We start from the raw sequence: 21855 nt of genomic DNA on the forward strand, positions 1-21855 counted from the left end.
TTAGTTGCTGTAGTAAGATTTCTTGAATGGAAGTCCATAGAATTTGAATCCACGCATTCAAATTTGAAGACCAGATTGTGCCAAAATGTCATAGTATGAAAGTCCACAGGAGGCCAGGTTGTGGTTCCAAGACGTAACTTTATTCAGGTACAAGTTATAGAAGCATTAAGTATAGCTAAGATGGTAAGAAGGCCTGTAAGTACGCCCCACCAGGAGCAGCCTCCTAGCTGCTCAGCCTTCTGACACCAACTGACTCACATCAGACAGGTCAACATTCCATGACATACTCAACATTCCATACATACTCAGACTGAACAACGAGGAGAAAGAGAGAGCAGGGTAAGAAGAGGAACATTTACCCTACTACATGCCCCTACCTCAGTGCACCGAAAGTCACCGTCTCGTGGCGGTGTGCCTGTGCCGGCCACAGTGTATCCAGTGCCACCAAGTCTGTGCCCCGCAAATCATGGACCCTTTATGATTACGTTCCGTGGTGCGGATACCATCATGTCACCCCCGGCACTGGGGAATGTGAAGTGGCAGGGCCCTAGGCCCTCATGCATAAATAATACCCACACCGATACACCCAGATAGAGAGAGGAAATGGCATCCAGCACTTGTGCCCGGTCCGTTTTATTGGCACGGTTACATGTCTTGTTATACGTGTGCTGGATGGGTGTGGTGTGGGTGTAAGCCAGCCGTGAGGGAGTGGCTGTGGCATGCTGACAACTAGACCTGTGATCAGCAGATCACCACAGGGAAGACCTGGGACATGTAGCGTTGTCTCCCCCCGTGAGCGTAAGCGGAGTGGGCTGGCCTGGCGTATGGGTGTGAATAATGACCCCGGAGAGCTGGGTGTGGTTCCGTCCTGGGCTGAACAATGAAGTAACTAATGCGTGTGTCCTTGTTATAGTGCCGCGCCACCCGGACTGCAATCCGTAATGTGTCACCCTGTGACCCAAGTCCCACAACATGAGCAACATGGATGTAAGTGGAAAGCACTGAGTCTATATTCATCCATACTTCCACACTTGAAAGATCATAGACATGACACATCTGTGTGAATATGAATGTTTAATGCACATTCAGTGTTGTAGCTGGAACAGTACAGGACCATGCAAACCCCACTTTACATTGTTGGCCCGTGGAGGGCCAGCCAGAGTCCTTCAGGGAATGACAAGTTCAATGGAAGGGGAAGAGCTCAGTCAGCAGGCTGATTACTGTGTCATTGAAGACCAAACAGTATATGGCAGTCCATGTCGAGGTCCAAGGTGAGTGTCGCAGAGTGTATCAGGGGACAGTGGAAGGTGATGATGCAGAGGGTAGAACCAAGCAAAAAACGGCCATATGGCGGAGATGAATGCTACTGCGTCCTTCTCACCATGAAGACAGATTCATCCGCATCTTCGTTCTCTGCTGTTACATGTGCCTCACGTGTGGGTGGTGGTGTTCTGTATTCAGCACTGTGTGGCAGTGATACCTCAGGGGCCAGGAGATGGAATGTCTGTTGCACTGTGTCGCACTGACACTTCAGGGGCTGGAGATGTGAATGGAGTGGTAGCAGCAGCATGCATCAGCGCCAGGCCTTGTGGCAGCAATGCCATGAGGAGAGTCTTTAGGGTGTTGAGGAACCCAGCTACCTCTCGCTGGTATGCAGCCGTGGCAGCCGCTCTTTCCACCTGCATCCTCTCCATGTTCTCCATGATCCTCCGCATGTGTCCCAACTCCCGGGTGAGATCGCTAGAGCCACTCTGACTAGACAGTTGTTCTTGTCTCTGAGTCAGGACTCCAGCAATGGCAGCCCTGGTTCGTTGGAGAGCATGGAGCGGACTGTGGGTGTCCGTTAGGGACTGTGAGTGGTCCCGGATGGGACTTAGACACCCACTATGGCATCTAGTTTGGCTGCCATGCGGTCGAACCCCACCCACACCTGTTCAGCCACCTTCTCCTGGCACCCCAACACACGGCGTTGGAAGGCCATATGTTCTTCGTGGGGGTCCAGTGAGGCAGCCGTGGTGATGGGTGCTGCCTGCTGTGTGGTCTGTGCATGGGGTGGGGTCTCCTCATAGCAGCAAGGCTGCTCTGCTCCTGGAGGTGGGGTACGGAGTCTCTCCACGAGCTGTGGGACGGCGTTGGGGTCGAAGGTGTGGTGGTCCTCTTCGTCATCAGAGAAGAGAGGTTCAGGCTGCTCTGCAGGAGGTGTTGGATTTCCCTCTGCAATGTGAAGAAGAGATGCATTTAACATTGTGTTCACATGTTTGTTGACGCATTGTACATGTTTACATTCAGACTGCATGACAATGTACATTGTGACTGTTTGGGAACAGCTATCTGTGTGATGCTGGACAGTGGACACTTCGACAACATCATGGATGTGTGTTTTTATTTGTACATTGGCAATTTCCCTACAATGCCAAATGTGATTTGCCAGTTTCTACACACATTCTACAAAACAGTGGTCCCTATAAATGGACAATGATATACAAGATCAATAATCATACACCTAATAAGTGATATGTCTTTTGTCCAGCCGGACAAGAGTTTTATTTTTTCAATAAAATGGATATCAAAGCTTTTTGAGAACTATTAGATGTCAAGCGGGCACAGCCGTGACCCTCAACATACAAGACAAAACAACGAAGCAGGTGGCCAAAAAGGGCAAAGCAAAAGAATATATGTCTGTATACTTGTAGTCAGTGTAACAGACTTAAAATTGTTTAAAACACACCATTGCATTTACTCATTATTACATTAATGTTTTGCATATGGGGTTGTTATGGTCGACGACGTTTCAATGCCTTTTTACATTTGGGGCATCATCATCAGGACAAGAAATAACAACATTGTTGTCTTGAACATGAATTCATGGCACTATGCCTTTTTGTTACATTTACTACACATAAGGTGATTACATTGAGAAAAAAGGGGGGAGGAAAAACCAGAAAATTGACATGAATAAAAGGCATGTTACTTTTGACCTTATAATAATACCTGAAGTGATTATAAACGGCGAGTGAAGAGGTGTTTTATAATTATGCATGAAGTGATCACTAACGGCAAGTGAAGAGGTGATAGTAGCGGCGGTTACGTGATCGTTAACATGAATAATAGGCATGTTACTTTTGACCTCATAATATGCCTGAAGTGATTATAAACGCAGTGAAGAGGTGTTTTATAATTATGCATGAAGTGATCGCAAACGGCGAGTGAAGAGGTGTTTTATGTTTAATGATCATGTAACCGCCGCGACTATCACCTCTTATTTATAAAACACCTCTTCACTCGCCGTTTATAATCACTTCAGGTATTATTATAAGGTCAAAAGTAACATGCCTTTTATTCATGTCAATTTTCTGGTTTTACCTCCCCCCTTTTTTTCCAATGTAATCACCTTATGTGTAGTAAATGTAACAAAAAGGCATAGTGCTATGAATTCATGTTCAAGACAACAATGTTGTTATTTCTTGTCCTGATGATGATGCCCTAAATGTAAAAAGGCATCGAAACGTCTTCGACCATAACAACCCCATATGCAAAACATTAATGTAATAATGAGTAAATGCAATGGTGTGTTTTAAACAATTTTAAGTCTGTTACACTGACTACAAGTATACAGACATATATTCTTTTGCTTTGCCCTTTTTGGCCACCTGCTTCGTTGTTTTGTCTTGTATGTTGAGGGTCACGGCTGTGCCTGCTTGACATTAATTGTTCTCAAAAAGCTTTGAAATCCAACTTATTGAAAAAATAAAATTCTTGCCGGCTGGACAAAAGACATATCACTTATTAGGTGTATGATTATTGATCTTGTATATCATTGTCCATTTATAGGGACCACTGTTTTGTAGAATATGATAATGCCCAAGGTCCCCATGGCATACCTTCAGGGTTCCCTTGTTCTGTTGTAAAAGTTTCGACACACAAGCAGGACCAGTTGTGTCCTCTGTTCTGTTGTGGACGTGTTGCTGTTTGTACCACTTTGTTGTCAATTTTGATGTGCTCTGCATGTAATGTCTGTGTGCTGTATTTTGGGGGAGTCACCTCTGCAACTCTGATTGTGTTGCCCCTTCACCCTTTCATGCGGTGTGCCTTTGACTTCTGTGCTTATACAGTGCTGAGATGTTGCATACTTGGGTACACTGGTCTCTTGGTGGGAGTTGGGGATCTGGGGCATGGTTTGTCCGAAGATGTGCTCTACTTAGGGGCCGATTCCGTTCTTGGTTGGAAAGCACTCCGACCGAGCCGGATCCGGGGTGTTTTACGACCGATTCGGACTCCTGCCGAGCGAGTACGATGCGGCCATATGCTTTAGGACTCGGTTCGGTCGGACTCCCATAGAAGTCAATGGGAGCCGATCGTACAATGCATACATGGACTCCCATTGACTGAATGGGTTTGTTGTGGACAAGTGCGCCCCCTACAGTGGGTACGCGTTGGTGCCATCCGCACCATACCTGCCTGTGTTGGGGAGACCCATGGGTCTCCCTCTGTGTCTGAGTCATAAGGCTGCGGGTAACAGGGGGTACGATGAGGACCCCCAAAGCTCAACTCTGGGAGCTACAGTGAGCCGGCAGCTCCGACTCAATCCGGATGTCCGAATCGAGCATCGTACTGGCTCGGTCGGAATTAGCCTCCATTGCGCACCACGGTTAGCTTACGGCCGAGTTGTACGGAGCGGTTGGGACCCGGAAACGATTCGGACGGAGATTTTGAGCTTGTTCGCATCGTACATCGACGTCCGGACCCGTGTATGAACCAGACGGAAATTCAGCCTCCGAATCGATCCGCTAATGCTGAACCCGATTCGGTGCCCTTCCGATCGAGATCGGAATCGGGCCCTTAATTGTGCATGTGTGCCATTGTGCCCATCTCCCCCCGTACCCTCAATTCTTGGCCATTACTCACCCTGGTCCTGTTGTGTCTGGTCATGTTGAGCAGTGCCCGGTCCCGCAACTCCTGCCACCGTCTCCCCACTGATGACTGTGGACACCATTTCCTCCCTCTCGTCTAGCTCCTCCTGTGGTGCAGGACTCCCACCTCCCGTCTGCATTGCTGCCTTCTGTTTTTTGGCGAGTTTCTGCTTGGTTTTGCGCTTCACATCATTCCAGCGCCTCTTGACCTATTCCATTGTCCTCTTCAGCACTCCGACTGCATTCACCTTGTCCACGATGGATTGCCATATTTAATTTTTTATTGCCAATGATACAGTGGAGGTGTCGAACAGTAGTTGATGGTGTTCTACCACCTCCGTTATCAGGATCCTGTTTTCCTGCGGACTGAAACGCTTCTTCCTACTCTTCTTGTCCTTGCCCTTCCCTGACCCCGACGTCCTAGGCTTGTCTTCCGGGGGCTTGTGGGGTTCTGGTTGCTCCGGCTCCCTCCATTGTGCTTCGCGGTTGTTTGGCTTTTGTTTGTATGTTTTTTTTCAACTTTTATAGTGATTTTCCCACCTGACATGTGTGAGTTGCAGGATTGGGGAATATTATCACAGATTTTTTTATTTGGTTGGACCATCGCAACTTTTTTCGCATTGGGGTTTACTTTTTTATTGCCATCCCGATTACCTTATCGCGGACATTTGACGCGTTGTCGTGAGAGTATCGCATGGTACCGCCGTGTTGAGAATGCAACGTTAACACAGTGTTATTTTCCCGTGATAGACTGCGATGTGAAGAGCTGCATTAAGCTAATTATGCGATAATTATCATACGGTCTTGAGAATATCCCCCTTTGTTTTTCTGAAGGGCGGGAGGGGTTAGGGCTGAATGACTGGCCCGTGAGGACGGACGAGGGAATCCTCGCCCTGCAAGCATGAGCTTGACATGTGACAACAAAAGTGGCGGGAGTGATGAGCGTTCATTTGAAAAGGCATAATTCTTTTTGGGGATCTTTTCAATGGCCAAGGGTGTGTCTGGAGCAGTGCCAGTAATAACAAGCATTTGCAGTGCAGTAGGTCTTGCATTAGGGACAGTTTGACCTTTTGGCGTTGCAAATAATAATGCAACGGCAATAGCTCAAACATTCAGTAACGCGAGACCTAATGCAGGGTTGGATTAGGACTAGAAATCGGCTAGGGCATGATAAAAAAAATGTAGCCCACATTTGCATATTGCCTTTCCGCAAAACACTGCTTCGGCAAAGTTTTATAAACACCTGAAAATAAGTGGTGCAGACCATGGCGCCCTGGATACAATCCCTCTGAGTCCCCAGAAGGAGACAGTGGATATTCAGACATGTTCAACCCATCTGACATGTATCATCCTAGGTCAGCCGAGTGGACCCCAGACCAAAAAGTTGCAGAGTATGTCACCAGCGAAATCCACCATCTTTTGGAGAAGGATGTCAGGGCAAGTCTCAGGTTGAGTTTGTCCAAGACTATCACTGAAAGGGAAGGTAGCGGCCACCCTTGACATAGACGATGAACTATGCACCTTTTTTAGTAAACATATGTGAGACCCTAAGAAGGGCATTGATCGATCTTGGAGGGCCTGCCAGGACAAACTCTTAGATGTAATTGGACCTATCACCCAAATCATTCAAATAGCAGAGCTTTCTTAGCAATTTGGGGTTCTTATGCCCACAGAGATAGTGGCCGGCTGGGCACTGAGTGCTATCTGCCTGCTCGGTAACGCAAACTACGCACTGACGGTGGAAAGAAGGAGATCTCTTCTCATTAAGATCGACCCTAAGCTGGGGAAACTGGCTAAGTCTGGGGTGGGGCCATAGCACATGGTAACCTATTTGGGGACCCTTTCATCAAGGAGCTGAATACTTTTGTAACAACCTTCTCTGACCTCAAGAAGGTGCAAGCCTCCATAAAAAAGATTTTTTTCTAGGAAGGTTTTTGCAGGGGCCAGAAAGAGACAGAGGCCGCTCCTCTGGCTGACCATACTACTGAGGTTCCTCTAGAGGTCAGTTCAAGAGGAACAATGGCTGGAATGAAGGCCGACAGGGGACCTTCTACCTCAGCAGGGGCACAGAAAGACGAGAGAGCAACCGAGCCGGCAGAGCAGCCAACGACATCCCAGAAGGAAACTCTGGTAAGCAAAATGCCTTCATCCCCTCAAGATCTATGGGGGATACTTCTGTAGTATGCATAGAATTGGGGAAAGATTACAGAGGACCCTTGGGTCCTACAAACAGTGAGAGGATTCCACATAGAATTTTACGAATCCCCTGTTCAGGAGCTTCGTCCGAAGCCACTGGTTCTCTCAATGGAGGGCATGCAGCCAGGAGATGTGTGGCGCTGCAGCCAGGATGACTGACTCTGGAATCTGGGGATCAGGGTTCGATCCCCAGCTCCGGCGGCAGTTTAGCCCAGCACCATGTGACTCTGGGCAATAGCTTACTTAATCTTCCAAATGGCCCGCAGTGCCTAGAGACCCTTACGGGTGATTGTTTGCGCTATACAAAAGTGGATTATTATTATAGACTCTGAGGTAGCAGAACTTCTGCAAAAAGGTGCCACTTAAAGATCAGTACTTCACCCAAACCAGTTTCTGATCAACTTATTCCTCGTGAAGAAAAAAGAAAAGGGATTCAAGCCCATCACCATCATAAACTTGAAAGGGTTTAACGAGTGGCTGGTATATCACCACTTAAAAAGTGGAGGTATCTATCTGCTCAGGGATATTCTCCTTACAGGGGACTGGAGGGTCAGGCTGGATATTAAGGATGCTACCTTTTAGTTCCCGTTTACCCACCACACCGGAGATTCTGCCAATTCACATGGAGGGGACACATTTCTGAGTTTTGGGCTCTCCCATTCAGCCCCTCATCGGACCCTTGGTGCTTCACCTAGTTACTGCAGCCAATGGCAGCAACCCTTTGCACAAAAGGAGTACAAATGACTATTCTCTTGGGCAATCTGAACATGACCATTGCGCCACTTCAGGATCCAGGCTTCGTCATTAACAAGCGGAAGTCCGAACTGATACCCGCACAACAGATGACCTTCTTGGGGTTTCTCTTTAAATTGACTTTGGCTTCGCTGAGCCTACCATCCTGAAAGGTATCCATAATCCAGAAGGAACTCAGAAAAGCCCTAAGATGGGACAGGACCTCCCTGCAGCAATGGGCCCAGATTGTAGGACTTCTTTTGTCATCCATAGAAGCCAATCAATATCCCCGGCCCCCTGCAATACTGAGCTCTACAGAGACTGAAGACGATACACCTATGAAGAGAGTTAACTTATTTAGAACTAATATCCCTGACACAAGAATCCAGAACAGACCTCCAGAGGTGAATCAGCCACTGGATGCTTGGAACAGGAGAGCAACCTTTGGGATGACACCAGACATAGTCATGAAGTCAGACGCCAGCCGGCTGGGGAGCCAGATGTGGAGATGTGTCCAAGGGGGGATAATGGTCAGAGGAGGAGCTGCAGATACACATCAACAGCTTGGAACTCCTTGCTGGATCCTTTGCGGTCAAATCCCTTACCAGAGACAGAGTTCTGTTGCATTCTGTTATGGATGGACAACAACTCAGCGATCCAGTACATCAATCGGCTGGGGGGGCACCCCCACAAAGACACCATCAAATTTGACAAAGGATTTCTGGAACTACTGCCAATAGAATCAGATTTCGGTGATGACAGAGTACTTCCCAGGAGTACAGAATATGGTGGCGGACTGGAATTTGAGGAACTCCTCGGACAGCAGCGTCTGGCATCTGCATCACAAGATCTTCCTAGCACTGATGGGCAGATTGGGTCCTTGCCATTTGGACATTTTTGCATCAGGGTTATACCATCAACTTCCACAATATGTGAGCTGGAGACCGGATCTGGAAATCATAGCAGTGGATGCCTTCCTCCAAGACTGGGCAAAGGATCTTCCGTAAGCCTTCTCACCATTCGCGGTGACTCCCAGGGTAGCGGCTCAAGTCAGATGACAGACACCATCTCTGGTGTTGGTCACACTGATCTGGAAGTCGCAGACATGGTTCCCAACGCTAATGGAGCTGTCGTGGGACCTACCGAAAAAACTGCCCTCATTCCTTTTGTACTCAGAGACTCACAGGGTTGCCTGCACCCTCTGGTCCTACAGGGACACCTCTCCCTCAGTGTTTTTTTATGTTATGTTTTTAAATTTTAGTAGTAGTAGTAGTAGTAGTAGTAAAGTAGTCCTAATTTTAAGACTTTCGGTATTCACAGAAGGCATTTAGGAGTCCTAAAGTTAGAAGTCCTAACTTTACTACTACTAAACTGAGAAAAATCCTAATATTAAGACTTTCGGTATTCACAGAAGGCATTTAGGAGTCCTAAAGTTAGGACTTAACTTCTGTGAATACCGAAATGAGTAAGTGCCTTCTGTGAATACCAAAATGGTAGTAAGTTTAGGATTTTGTCTTAAGTTAATTCTGTGAATCGGGCCCTTGGTTCCAAGCGTTTGCTGCTAAAATGATAAAGGATCGGCCGCCTAAGCGTGCCTTTTTAATTTTTGGCACTGTCAGCTTTGCAGTACCCGCAGACGTAATATTCCAAATAGGTCTGTAGGGAGGGAGTAGGGGCCGAAGATATCTAGGCCCTTTCTCGTTCAGAATCCTACGGCAAAAGCACCAAGCTTTAAAAGTTACTCTGTCCTGCATCGGTAACCTGCGTAGTCCCCATGGGGCCACTCCCACAGGGGCTCGTCCTGGGATATTCAATAATATCCGGGCTGTAGCCTTTTGGACTTTCTGCAGCATTCTCATATTGCTTTTGGTGACCTCAAAGTAGAGAATGTTGCAGTAATCTAATCAAGATCTAATCAATGCCTGAATAATGGTCTTTTTTACTCCCAAGGTAGATGGTCTAAGATTTTCTATATCATCCTTAAAAGGGCAAAACAGATGCCGGACGGAGCTGATATCTGTTCCGTGAACAAAAGGGTGTTATCACACCATACTCCCAAGTTTTTGATCTTAGATTTAGGAAACGGGGTCGGCCCTCATTCTTCCGGCCATCGGATATGAGACCAGATGGTCTCATATCCGATGGCTGTTTACTAACTACCATGATGTCAGTCTTGCCTGCATTTAAATGCAGGCAACTGAGATTCATCCAGTTAGCCAAGTCAATTAAACAAACTTAAATTTATGCGCATCCCCTATATCCTTATGTTATGACGTGATGATCGGCTGTGTGTCATCAGCATAAGGCACTAGTCTCATCCCATGATTCACGACTATGTCTGCTAATGGACGTATATAAACGTTAAATAACGTTGGACTCGGGGCAGAGCTCTGTTGCACCCCTTGCAACAGGGGACAGATATTCGATTTAAAGGACCATTACAGGACGTGAAAGGATCTGTCTTGTAGGAAATGCTTAATCCATTCCCATTTGCGGCCTCTGATCCCAGCATCCCTCAACCGTTCCAAAAGAGGGCCTTGGGATACCGTATCAAAAACTGCACTCAAATCCAGCAGGATCAATGCTGCTGTGGTTCTGAAAATCTGGACCCTGTTGTTATCCCAATATCGAGGTCCAATACCCGTGTCACAAAATATCAACGTACCATGACGAATTTAGTGTCCATGAACCGATAATGATTAGGACATCATTCCTATGTATTTGCGTCACAATCGAGGGTTGTCAACACCCCTAAATCGTAGTTTCCGTCCCAATCCCTTAGACTCCATTTTGTGAACGGCATCCATCTTACGTCTTGCCCTCATGTTAAGTCAATTAAAGGTCGAGCTTGATCCAAAGGGACACGTCCACCTTCCCTGACTTCCCCCTGACCTGTCCCAACTGACTCCATTGCCTTTAGCCAAACCTGTCTGGGCAGCCCCTCGCCCAGTGGCCGAATACGATAACATCGACACATAACATTCCACAAACCATTCACCCCATACAGAACATGCTTTCTACAAACATGCATCTGTCCATATTCCTTGTTTATGGCCAGTTTTATGACTGGGTGGTACCTGCCTTTATTGGTGTTTCATTGATATCTGATGGGAGTCCCGGATCTTGCTGGGTAATCTATCACGAACTGGACATCTAAAATGTGGGCTTGCTTACATGACTCCGCACTTTGTATTATTGCAGAAATATGTTTACAGCCATATCATAAACTCAAGAATTCTTGCTTGAAGCCATTATTTCTGTATAAAAGGAGAAGGCTGGTTCTGTAAAAACGAACACGAACAGTCTCCTGAGAATACATGACCCGTGTTTGTCGTGCTTCTAGGACACGTGTTACTTGGTAGCTACCAATAAAACTTGATCTCTGACTGCGACTAGAAGACTCATTGTTTCTGTGGTCCGGAACAAGGGAGAACTCAGAGGTCTTCGGGTGTTATCCCCTGGCACCACCGGGTTCCTAAAAACCCGGCACCTCAGTTGGCGCCCAACTCGGGGCGATATCAAGCGGCGACGGTCCAAGCCAGATGTTCGTGAGGAGCTTCGTGTGAAAATTCCGGAGGACGGCCAGCCACTTCAGCGACCCCTGTATGTCGACGTGGTTCCGAAGGTCTTTGCTGCGAGGTTCCCCGCGTCCCGACGGCTACGAAGGACTGCTGACCTGACTATCGCCTTGTTTTGGACCCAGTGATCCTTGGTAGAGCGAAACGATAGACGAGTCTTCTAGCGACATCACCGATCTTCAAATACTTCAGTTAAGTATAAGTGGAGCGTCTCCCAGTCCTTAGTTTGTCCTTAGTTTTTGGTATCCTTGAGATACGACTTGATTTGGTACTTGCAAGCCCCAAAGCCGAAGGACTCGTGTTTTCACGAGAAATATCGTAATAGATAAACCTTTGAAGTTTGAAGCTAGACTAGTGAGCGAAGATGCCTGGTTTTAGCAGACTTGGAAACTTGTTTTGTCTTGGTTATAATAAGGACTCCCGATTAGAGGATTCTTGTCCGGTTCCTCCAATTGGAACTCCAACGTATGAGCTCTATGTAAAACATGGCGTAGGTCCTATCACATATAATGAAGTGTGGATAAAATACACCCGTAAGGATGGTGTTTTAAAATGGCCCCAATATGGTAGTTTCGACTCAGAAATTCTAGATAACCTAGAGGTCAAACTGTTCAAGAAGAAAGCCCGACCGGCGATGTTTGACTCTTTCCGCTTATGGCGTAAAGAGGCCAAACAAAAGGAAATTAAATTAGAAAAGAAGAATAAGAGGGAAAGAGGTATTTCAGTAATGCAAGCCGCGATAAAATTTAAAGACAACGAAGAGGATCGAATAAGTGAGCAGTTGCACAGGCAACGTAAAATGGCAATAGATAAATGCTATCCTGTTTTACCATCTCTTCAGCAAGAGACAGTAAAAGAGCGTGAAAAAGATCCATTAATGGCGCATTTGCTAAGTTCGCCACCACCCTATGCGCAAAATGCCACAGCACCTCCGCAACCTTTAGTTGCACCTCTGGTAGCTGTTATACCAGCTCCTCTACAGCACTCACCAGCTACTCTTCAGCTGGCTTCTATTTCTCTAGTGCAGCCTCCTCAAGGCTCACCAGTCACATCTACTTCTCCTACTGTTCCTTCTACAACTTCGCCTAGCGCACCTTCTATTTCTTCTGATACTAGTTCTGCGAATGCTTCTGTTTCTGCTTTGCGTGACTCTGTTCTGCCACCAGTTATTCCTCCGCTTTCACCTTTCGTCTGGCATAAAATGGCCAGCATTGTTACTAACATTCCTTCACCACTGTTTCGGTCGCCTAAAACGACCCCTAATACGGGATAAAGACAGTTACGAAGCCAAATGCCTGATTATCAAGAGAAGGAATCCCTGAATAAGTTAGCACAGAATTGGGCTCTGGAAACAGCCAGATATGATGTAGAGTCCGTCATGAACGTCTTCCGTCAATGGGATGAACCGATGCAAAGATATGTTTTTGAACAGATGTGTGTTTTTCTGTGTGAGGATTTGGAAGATAATGGTCAAGAGAGCAACGCTCGAGAGTTGTGTAATGTACGATTTAAATTTGGGGAAGGCATGATTGTAGGTCCCGATGTCGACAAAGCAGTTGAGGTATTATTATCATATCGAAGTACAGGTGGTAACTCTGGGTCATCGTCTGAATGTGGTACGTCTAGTGGGAAAAGAGCGAGACAGTACCCCATGAGAGAGGTTCCTCCAGTTTGGAGGGAAGGTGATGCGAATGCTAATCCACCAATTCTGCCCCATTTCCAGCGTGTATGGGTACATGTCCCATGGAAAAGATCGGAAGTATTAGCACTCAAGCAGTCACTACCTGACCCTCGTAAAAACCCAACTGGGTATTATAAGGAGTTATCACAAACTGCAAGCTCATGTATAAGGAATTTAGCGGATGTAGACATGTTATTTGGGAACGTTGTTCCACATCCTTTATGGAGCAAGATACGTCATACGGATCACGATCAGGAACTAGGGGCCCGATTCACAGAACTAACTTAAGAGAAAATCCTAAACTTACTACTTTTGGTATTCACAGAAGTTAGGATTTTGTCTTAAGTTTGTTTTAAGTTTGTCTTAAGACAGACTTAAGACAGACTTAAGACAGAATCCTAACTTAAGTCTGTCTTAAGTCTGTCTTAAGACAAAATCCTAACTTCTGTGAATACCAAAAGTAGTAAGTTTAGGATTTTGTCTTAAGTTAGTTCTGTGAATCGGGCCCCTAGGTGACTCGTGGGCGAACATTGCAACTACAGATGCTAGACAAGTCGGTGGTTTTAAACCTGAGCCGTTAATAGCTGAACTTCCCGGTAGAATTATAGCGTACATGAAGACAATAATGCCTGAAGTACGCGTAAATTGGGACAAGCTATCAGCATGTAAACAAAAGAAAGATGAGAATGTGTCTGACTTTTTCACGAGATTTGAGGAAACATTCACCGACCACAGTGGTCAAGATATGGCTACCGAGGGTGGCCAAAGATTGTTTGTGGACAAGTTCGTACATAATTTGCTCCCTGAACTATGTAATAAACTAAAAGACTCTGAGAGTGCTTGGGCTGTCTCTACGTCAGCGCAGATTTTAGCTACAGCCCAGTACTATGAAAATAGGCGTAGGGACGAGCTAGACAAGGCAGATAAAAAGACGAAAGATTTGAAAACTAAGGTTCTCCTCCAGCAGGCCTATCCGCCTCGCACGGCTAGTCAGCCCGACTATCAACCACGACAGCAGTATTCGAGGAACGCGCAAGGTAACGAGTTTTCCCATCAGCGTCCTACATATGGCCCGAATCAATGTGCGTATTGCAAGGAAGAGGGTCATTTTAAAGGTAATTGTCCGGCTCTTGCGCGACGTTTAAACGGTGCTCAAGGTGTAAGGGGAAGAGGTGTACAGCATACCCCTAGAGGTAGAGGCCGTGGAAATTTCACTCAGAATACAACTTCTTTTCCGCCTCAGAAGTCCATGAATAGCTTTGACCAACAGAATAATTCATCGTCTAAGTCAGCTCAGTACTATGCTGACGACTATTACTCCGAACACGAAAATGAGGGTAATGATTGCTAGGACAGCCATGGACAAAGAGAGGGAGTTGTCTCAGTTCCGGTAGATCAGAATGGACCTTATGTCGAGGTGATTACCTCAGGAGTGTCAGAGCCATTTCTGCTGGATACTGGTGCTACAAAAAGTTCTATTATGCACTCGAAACTTCCTGGCGCACCTTTGTCTGGCGAAATGAATGTCTCAGTAGGTTTCTCTGGCGCCCCTGTTAGAAACCCGATCTCTAGTCCTATATCCCTTTCTGTTGGTCCATGCGAATTAGAAGCACCCCTCATTTTGACAACAGGTTGTGGTGAAAATTTGTTAGGTTTGGATTTACTAAAAAGGTTATATGCGACCTTGTACTGTTCTCCCTCGGGAGTACAACTTACTTTAGGTAAGAAGGTCATTTCTTCGATGTATTTGTCAAAGGAAAATATTCCAACTGAATTGTTATCACTTCCTGATATACTTTGGGCTAATGGTTCTAATGATGTAGGTCGTTTGGAGATAACACCATATGTCATAACCTTGAAAGCCGACGTTAGGTTGCCACGTATTCCCCAATACAAAATATCTAGCGAATGCGAAAAAGCATTGTTGAAAATTGTTTATGATTTGATTGATAAAGACGTCATCGAAGAAACGACAGGAAATGTCTGTAACAGTCCGGTTTTGCCCGTCTTAAAACGCACTGATCATTCACAACCGCCTGCATACAGGTTCGTGATCGACCTCAGAGAAGTGAACAAGGTAGTTATTCCACAGTTTCCAGTCGTCCCCGACATTACTGCTTTATTGACAATGGTTCCAGCTTCAGCAAATTGGTTCTCGGTGATTGACCTGAAGAACGCTTTCTTCAGCATCCCGATTGCCGAGGAGAGTAGAGACATTTTAGGCTTCAATTTAGGAGGACGAAGCTTCCGCTTCAAGTGCGCTCCTCAAGGCTACTGCGAAAGCCCATCAATATTCAGTCAGGCCCTGAAAACACAACTGGACACGATTATTCTACCAGATGGTTCGACTCTGATTCAGTATGTCGACGATCTGCTGATCACCGCAGACACTAAGGAAGTTTGCAAGCGAGCTACATTGTCATTATTCCGTCACTTATGTGACATGAAGCACAAAGTATCTCTTTCCAAACTACAATTTTGCCGACAAGAAGTAACCTACTTAGGTCACATCTTCTCGAAGGAGGGAAGGAGACTGACACCAGAAAGAATACAGGCAATTGCAGAACTGAATGCCCCAAGGACACAGAGAGAAGTTCGAGCCTTTTTGGGCATTACATCGTACTGTAGACAATGGATACAGAATTTCTCACTACTAGCTAAACCCTTGCTGGCACTACTCCGTAAAGATACGCCCAATCCTATGCCCTGGTCTGAAGATTGTCAGACGAGTTTCCACAAGTTGCGTGATGCATTGTGTTCGGCTCCTGTGTTGGGAAACCCCAACTACAGTAAGCCTTTCACATTATATGTCCATGAGAAGGAAGGCTGTGCATTATCAGTCCTAACACAACACTTTGGGGACAAACAGCGCCCATGCGCGTATTTTTGGCAACTCTAGATCCTGTGGCTAAGGCACTACCAAGTTGTCTGAGAGCCACCGCCGCAGCAGCTGTCTGCATTCGACAGTCTGCTGGATTAGTCATGAATAATACTCTGATTGTTATGGTTCCACATGCAGTAGACATTTTGCTAAACAGGACAAAGACACAACACCTTACTAGCGCTCGATTATCCAGTTACGAACTTACACTGCTAGCAAGTCACATACACATAAAGAGGTGTGATACACTCAACCCTGCTACGCTATTACCCATCCCGACAGAAACAGACACAGACAAGATTGATAAACATGACTGCTGCTTCAAGACAGAAGAAGAGACAAAAGGGAGAGTAGACTTACAAGACACTCCCCTTCCTGAATGCAACGATACTTTATGGGTTGATGGTTCATGTTTCAAGTTACCGAATGGTGATACGACTGCCGCATATGCCGTAACAACATTACACACCATTATAGAGACCGCACGTATTTCCCACAACTCTGCACAAGCTGCGGAAATTATTGCACTTACCAGAGCATGCGTGTTAGCAAAAGGAAAGCGAGTGAATGTGTACACGGACAGCCAATACGCCTTTGGCGTGGCTCACAGTTTTGGGAGATTATGGCGTGAACGTGGCTTCCTTACATCACATGGTGCAAAGATACAACATGGTCAGCTAGTTAATGAGCTCCTTGAGTCACTGACCATGCCACTACAAGTTGCCATTATGAAATGCAGTGCACACAAGAAAATTCAAGACGATGTTGGCCGCGGGAATGCATTTGCAGACGAGGTTGCGAAAGAGACCGCAAGGAACACGATGAGTTGAATGTATGTTGCGGGTCCCGCTAGATGTATTGCTGATGTGGGAATGTGTGAGGACACCATTGAATGCGTGAAATCTATACAAGCTGAGGCAACTGAGAATGAGTTGAATGAGTGGAGAGAAAGTAAGGGTAGATTGGATGCGAATGGTTGTTGGGTCGAATTATCGGAACACCAGCGATGGCTACTACCTAATGCATACGTACTTGCAGTAGTAACAATGGCTCACGGCATGGCACACATCAGTTCGAAAGGAATATGTAAGCTATTGGCCCCAGTATGGCAGAATAGCAATATCCCAAAATATGCAGAAAATGTGGTCAGAAACTGTATGATATGCCTAAAACACAATCCCGGTAAAGGAACTCCAACTCCAGCTGGTCATTTTGCGCCTCCTACGTATCCGTTCAAGGTTTTGCAGCTCGATTTCATCCACATGGAGAGGTGCAACAATCTAAAGTATGTGCTTGTTGTTGTTTGCGCCTTTTCAAGGTGGGTGGAAGCGTACCCCCTTAAAGACAATACCGCTTTGACAACTGCCAAAGCTCTTGTCAAAGAGTTCTTCCCGAGATTCGGTATGCCTAGAATTGTCTGGAGTGATAATGGAAGTGAATTCATAGGACGAGTGATGAAGAGAGTGTGTGAGTGTCTAGGCATACACCAGAAATTCCACGCTGCAAATCACCCCCAATCATCTGGATTAGCAGAGTGCTACAATGGCACATTGAAACTCAAGCTAGCCAAGATCCAAGCCAGTACGGGTCTTAAATGGCCTGACGCCTTGCCCCTAGCACTCTTGTCAACTAGGATGACTGTCCATTCCAGATTAGGTCTTAGCCCCCACGAGATAGTGTTTGGCCGCCCAGCCAACGTCTGGGGCGTGCCAAGACCAAAGAAACTCTGTGAAATAGAACACCCCGTACTGCTTGATTATTTGTGCGAATTGACAGCTAAATTGCGTGTTTTACACCAACAGGTTCACAGTTCCTCTCCGCCAGCCTCTGACGATCCAGGTCATACAATCAAACCCGGCACGTGGGTCTTGGTGCGGAACTTCCAGCGCACCAGCAACGGACAGCCGAGGTGGACCGGACCGTATTTGGTGCTTCTTTCCACGAGGTCAGCTGTTCGGGTGGACGGCAAAAAGAACTGGGTGCATGGGACCCATTGCAAACGGGTCCCTCTGCCCCTTCCATACGACCGGTGGGTCGATAAAGGACTTGCCGACTCTGAGACTGAATCCGTACCTCGTTTCATCCCTTTCAGCGATGCACGTTTAAAAGAGACTGGTACCGAAAAGGAGTGATCGTATTTTGCAAGGACTTGTGTCACCGTCTATGCAGTTGGACACTACCGAACCTGAGACATTGTTTAAAGACCACACCGTACCTGAGAAGCGACGGTACGACCTGAGATCTAGCCCCAGAGACTAATAAAACTTGATCTAATGTGATTTCCCTTTTCCCCCAAGAACTATTTTTGATCTTCCAGCTCTCTCGTCCCAGGGAACTAGGTCATTTTTGATTTTCGAACCGCCATCCGGTTCCGCTGCTAGGGTCGCGGTTGAAGTGTGGGGAGTGCAACCAAGGAAGTTTTAGGTCCACGGTTCTGGTTGGTCCGAGGGAGTCACCCCGGACTGAACGGAGCGCACTCCCTGGCAGAATCAACCTACCACCGCGGGCAGCAAGTAGAGGATGGAGTTTCCAAGGGTAGAGAGACCTGTCAAACTTACGAACTTTGAAAAACAATTGTGTACTATACTGTCCAAGAGAAGTTTTTTTATAATATGTGTTCTAATGCTGTGTAGCACTGTGATGCTTTTGATTGGTTATGCTCTATTCGTATTTCGAGTTTCCCTATTCTCAAATGACACTCTGCCAACGCCTCCTCCCACTCTCTCCCCACACTCTTTTCACCCTCTACCTGAACACGAGTCTGCCAGAAGACTCGAATTTGTAAATAACTCTTTCATCCAACTCCTACACCAACACCAGTCTATAATGAACACATCAAACTGTTGGATATGCGGACTCATGCCGCACACGACTGATAAGGGTATCCCATACTTCATCCTGCCATTTAGTTATTATGGTTCTCTGTGGGCTTTTCAGACAATGTTCCTATTCGCCCTAGAACCATACCCGACCCGTTCCACTGAGAGCGATTCCAGTAACAAGGCACTAATAGCAGGGATAAGAAATATGAGTAGGGATATCGACACATATCTGACTATCCCCAAAGATGAACTGATTCCATACACTCGTTGGAACGTAACCAAACATGGCGTTTACCTGATCAAGAGCCAAGCAGCAAAGAAATCCCGCCCAGTTTGGATAGTGCCCCACCGAGGTCACTTATGTTTACAAGGTATTGGTAGGGATCCTACAGCACAGTTAGGAAAGAGCATTTGCACAGAAACATACGTGTTCGCCTCCCGAACTTCCCCTATACTCTTAGCAGCCAAAGGCACGTATTTCGTCTGCCACGACCAAACCTATACATGGTTACCACCTGACTTCTCAGGCACGTGTTTCATCTCATTTCTGCTGCCTCCCACCTACACGGCCCGAGCAGATTACCATCGGACAAGGACAGCTAGAGGTGTCGTGAGTAAAGACGACACCGCGGGTCAGGAATTCGCTGACTTCGCAAAAGGTTTTCTGCCATTTTGGGGGCCTATGGTGAACAGAAGGAATATTTGCCAGTTAGCAAGGATAGTTGAATCCGCCGTGACTACAACGGCCGGAGCACTTGGCAATTTGACAACCGAGCTTCAGTCGGATCGACTTATGACCCTTCAGAACCGAATTGCCCTTGATATCATACTCGCCGATCGTGGTGGTGTGTGTAGAGTCATCCAATCCAGTTGTTGCATATTCATCCCTGATAATGCGCCGACAGTATACCAGGCCATCTCTAAACTACATGAAATATCTGGTTCCCTTCACGTTGAGAAAGGGGATTGGTCCTTGCTAGGGTGGTTCTGGGGACTGATCGCTGCCTGGGGATGGAAAGCACTGATCTTCATTGGGATGATCTTAACACTTCTGTTTATGTTCTGCCTATGTGTACAGTGCGCTCCGGCCTCTGTGCTACTTCATGTGTACGGAAGCCTGTGTCAAGGGACGAACTGAGCAACAGAATGAAGTTACAGCAGCATCTCCACGAATTCCTTCATACAGATTTGAACTCGGATTAACATGAGTTATTGCCTTACATAAGGGCAAAAGGAGGGTCTGTGGTTCTGAAAATCTGGACCCTGTTGTTATCCCAATATCGAGGTCCAATACCCGTGTCACAAAATATCAACGTACCATGACGAATTTAGTGTCCATGAACCGATAATGATTAGGACATCATTCCTATGTATTTGCGTCACAATCGAGGGTTGCCAACACCCCTAAATCGTAGTTTCCGTCCCAATCCCTTAGACTCCATTTTGTGAACGGCATCCATCTTACGTCTTGCCCTCATGTTAAGTCAATTAAAGGTCGAGCTTGATCCAAAGGGACACGTCCACCTTCCCTGACTTCCCCCTGACCTGTCCCAACTGACTCCATTGCCTTTAGCCAAACCTGTCTGGGCAGCCCCTCGCCCAGTGGCCGAATACGATAACATCGACACATAACATTCCACAAACCATTCACCCCATACAGAACATGCTTTCTACAAACATGCACCTGTCCATATTCCTTGTTTATGGCCAGTTTTATGACTGGGTGGTACCTGCCTTTATTGGTGTTTCATCGATATCTGATGGGAGTCCCGGATCTTGCTGGGTAATCTATCACGAACTGGACATCTAAAATGTGGGCTTGCTTACATGACTCCGCACTTTGTATTATTGCAGAAATATGTTTACAGCCATATCATAAACTCAAGAATTCTTGCTTGAAGCCATTATTTCTGTATAAAAGGAGAAGGCTGGTTCTGTAAAAACGAACACGAACAGTCTCCTGAGAATACATGACCCGTGTTTGTCGTGCTTCTAGGACACGTGTTACTTGGTAGCTACCAATAAAACTTGATCTCTGACTGCGACTAGAAGACTCATTGTTTCTGTGGTCCGGAACAAGGGAGAACTCAGAGGTCTTCGGGTGTTATCCCCTGGCACCACCGGGTTCCTAAAAACCCGGCACCTCACTGCTGTCCTACTTTCATCCGCTGCTATTTTTAATGCTTTGGAGACTAGAAGTAGATCCGATTATTTGCTGTATAAGGTCCTGAAACCCGACTGAGTTTCGTAAAGTACCTGGTTTTCTTCCATAAACTTGGTTAGTTGTAGTTAAAAAATTTCTCTGCTATTTTAGCAAAAAAGATAGCAATGATACTGGTCTCAGATTTTCTGGGAGCGCAGGGTTCAAGGACAGTTTCTCCAATAGAGGAACCACTATTGCATGTTTCCAATTAGTAGGGATTTGGCCCGAGCTGAAATATAAATTCAGCAGGCTTGTAAGCACCAGTGCAATAGCTTCCTTCCCTCGTAGCAGAATGTTTGGAGGGATAATATCCATGGGATAGCCCGATTTTACTACTGACATAAGCTGTAGTACATCTCTTTCGGCTAGTGGTTGGAAAGTGAACATTCCCTCATGAGATGTTTCACTCTTTGAGGAATTAAAAGTAAAATTCCTACTAGTTTTTGGAAAGGTGGTGTAGATCTTCTCTATTTTTTCCAAAAAGAAATTAGCTACGTTATTACAATACTCCACTGATGCCGACATCACTGCTGTAACTCGCTCCAAGGAGGTAAGTTATTTGACAATACAAAAGATGTCTTTGGGGGCGTTCTTAACTGATTCAATTTTATGAGTATAAAACTCCTGACATGTTTTCCTGATCTGTTTATGGTAGTGTTTTAGCGCTGCAAGGTATTTCAACTTCTGGCAGATAATTTTTCCTACAGCAATGTTCAAGACGTTTACATTCCTTTTTAAGCAATGCTAACTCCTCTGAAAACCATTCCGCTGAAGGATTCAAGCGGAAACTATTACATAGTTTCAGGGGGTTAAGGAGTCAACTGCCTCCTTAATCCCCGAAGAGATTTTTTT

At 46.1% G+C, this 21855-nt stretch overlaps 1 long non-coding RNA gene across 1 annotated transcript in view; it reads right to left on the bottom strand.

The window, feature by feature from the left end:
- Positions 1-1059: 1059 nt before the first annotated feature.
- LOC144771479 (uncharacterized) overlaps positions 1060-21855 on the bottom strand; it is an 89390-nt gene continuing 68594 nt past the window's right edge. Inside the window, exon 3 of the long non-coding RNA XR_013599301.1 lies at positions 1060-2214. This is a non-coding gene — a long non-coding RNA (uncharacterized LOC144771479). The remainder of the gene's footprint in view (positions 2215-21855) is intronic.

Source organism: Lissotriton helveticus, chromosome 8 (assembly GCF_964261635.1).
Source record: "Lissotriton helveticus chromosome 8, aLisHel1.1, whole genome shotgun sequence".
Classification (NCBI taxonomy): Eukaryota; Metazoa; Chordata; class Amphibia; order Caudata; family Salamandridae; genus Lissotriton; species Lissotriton helveticus.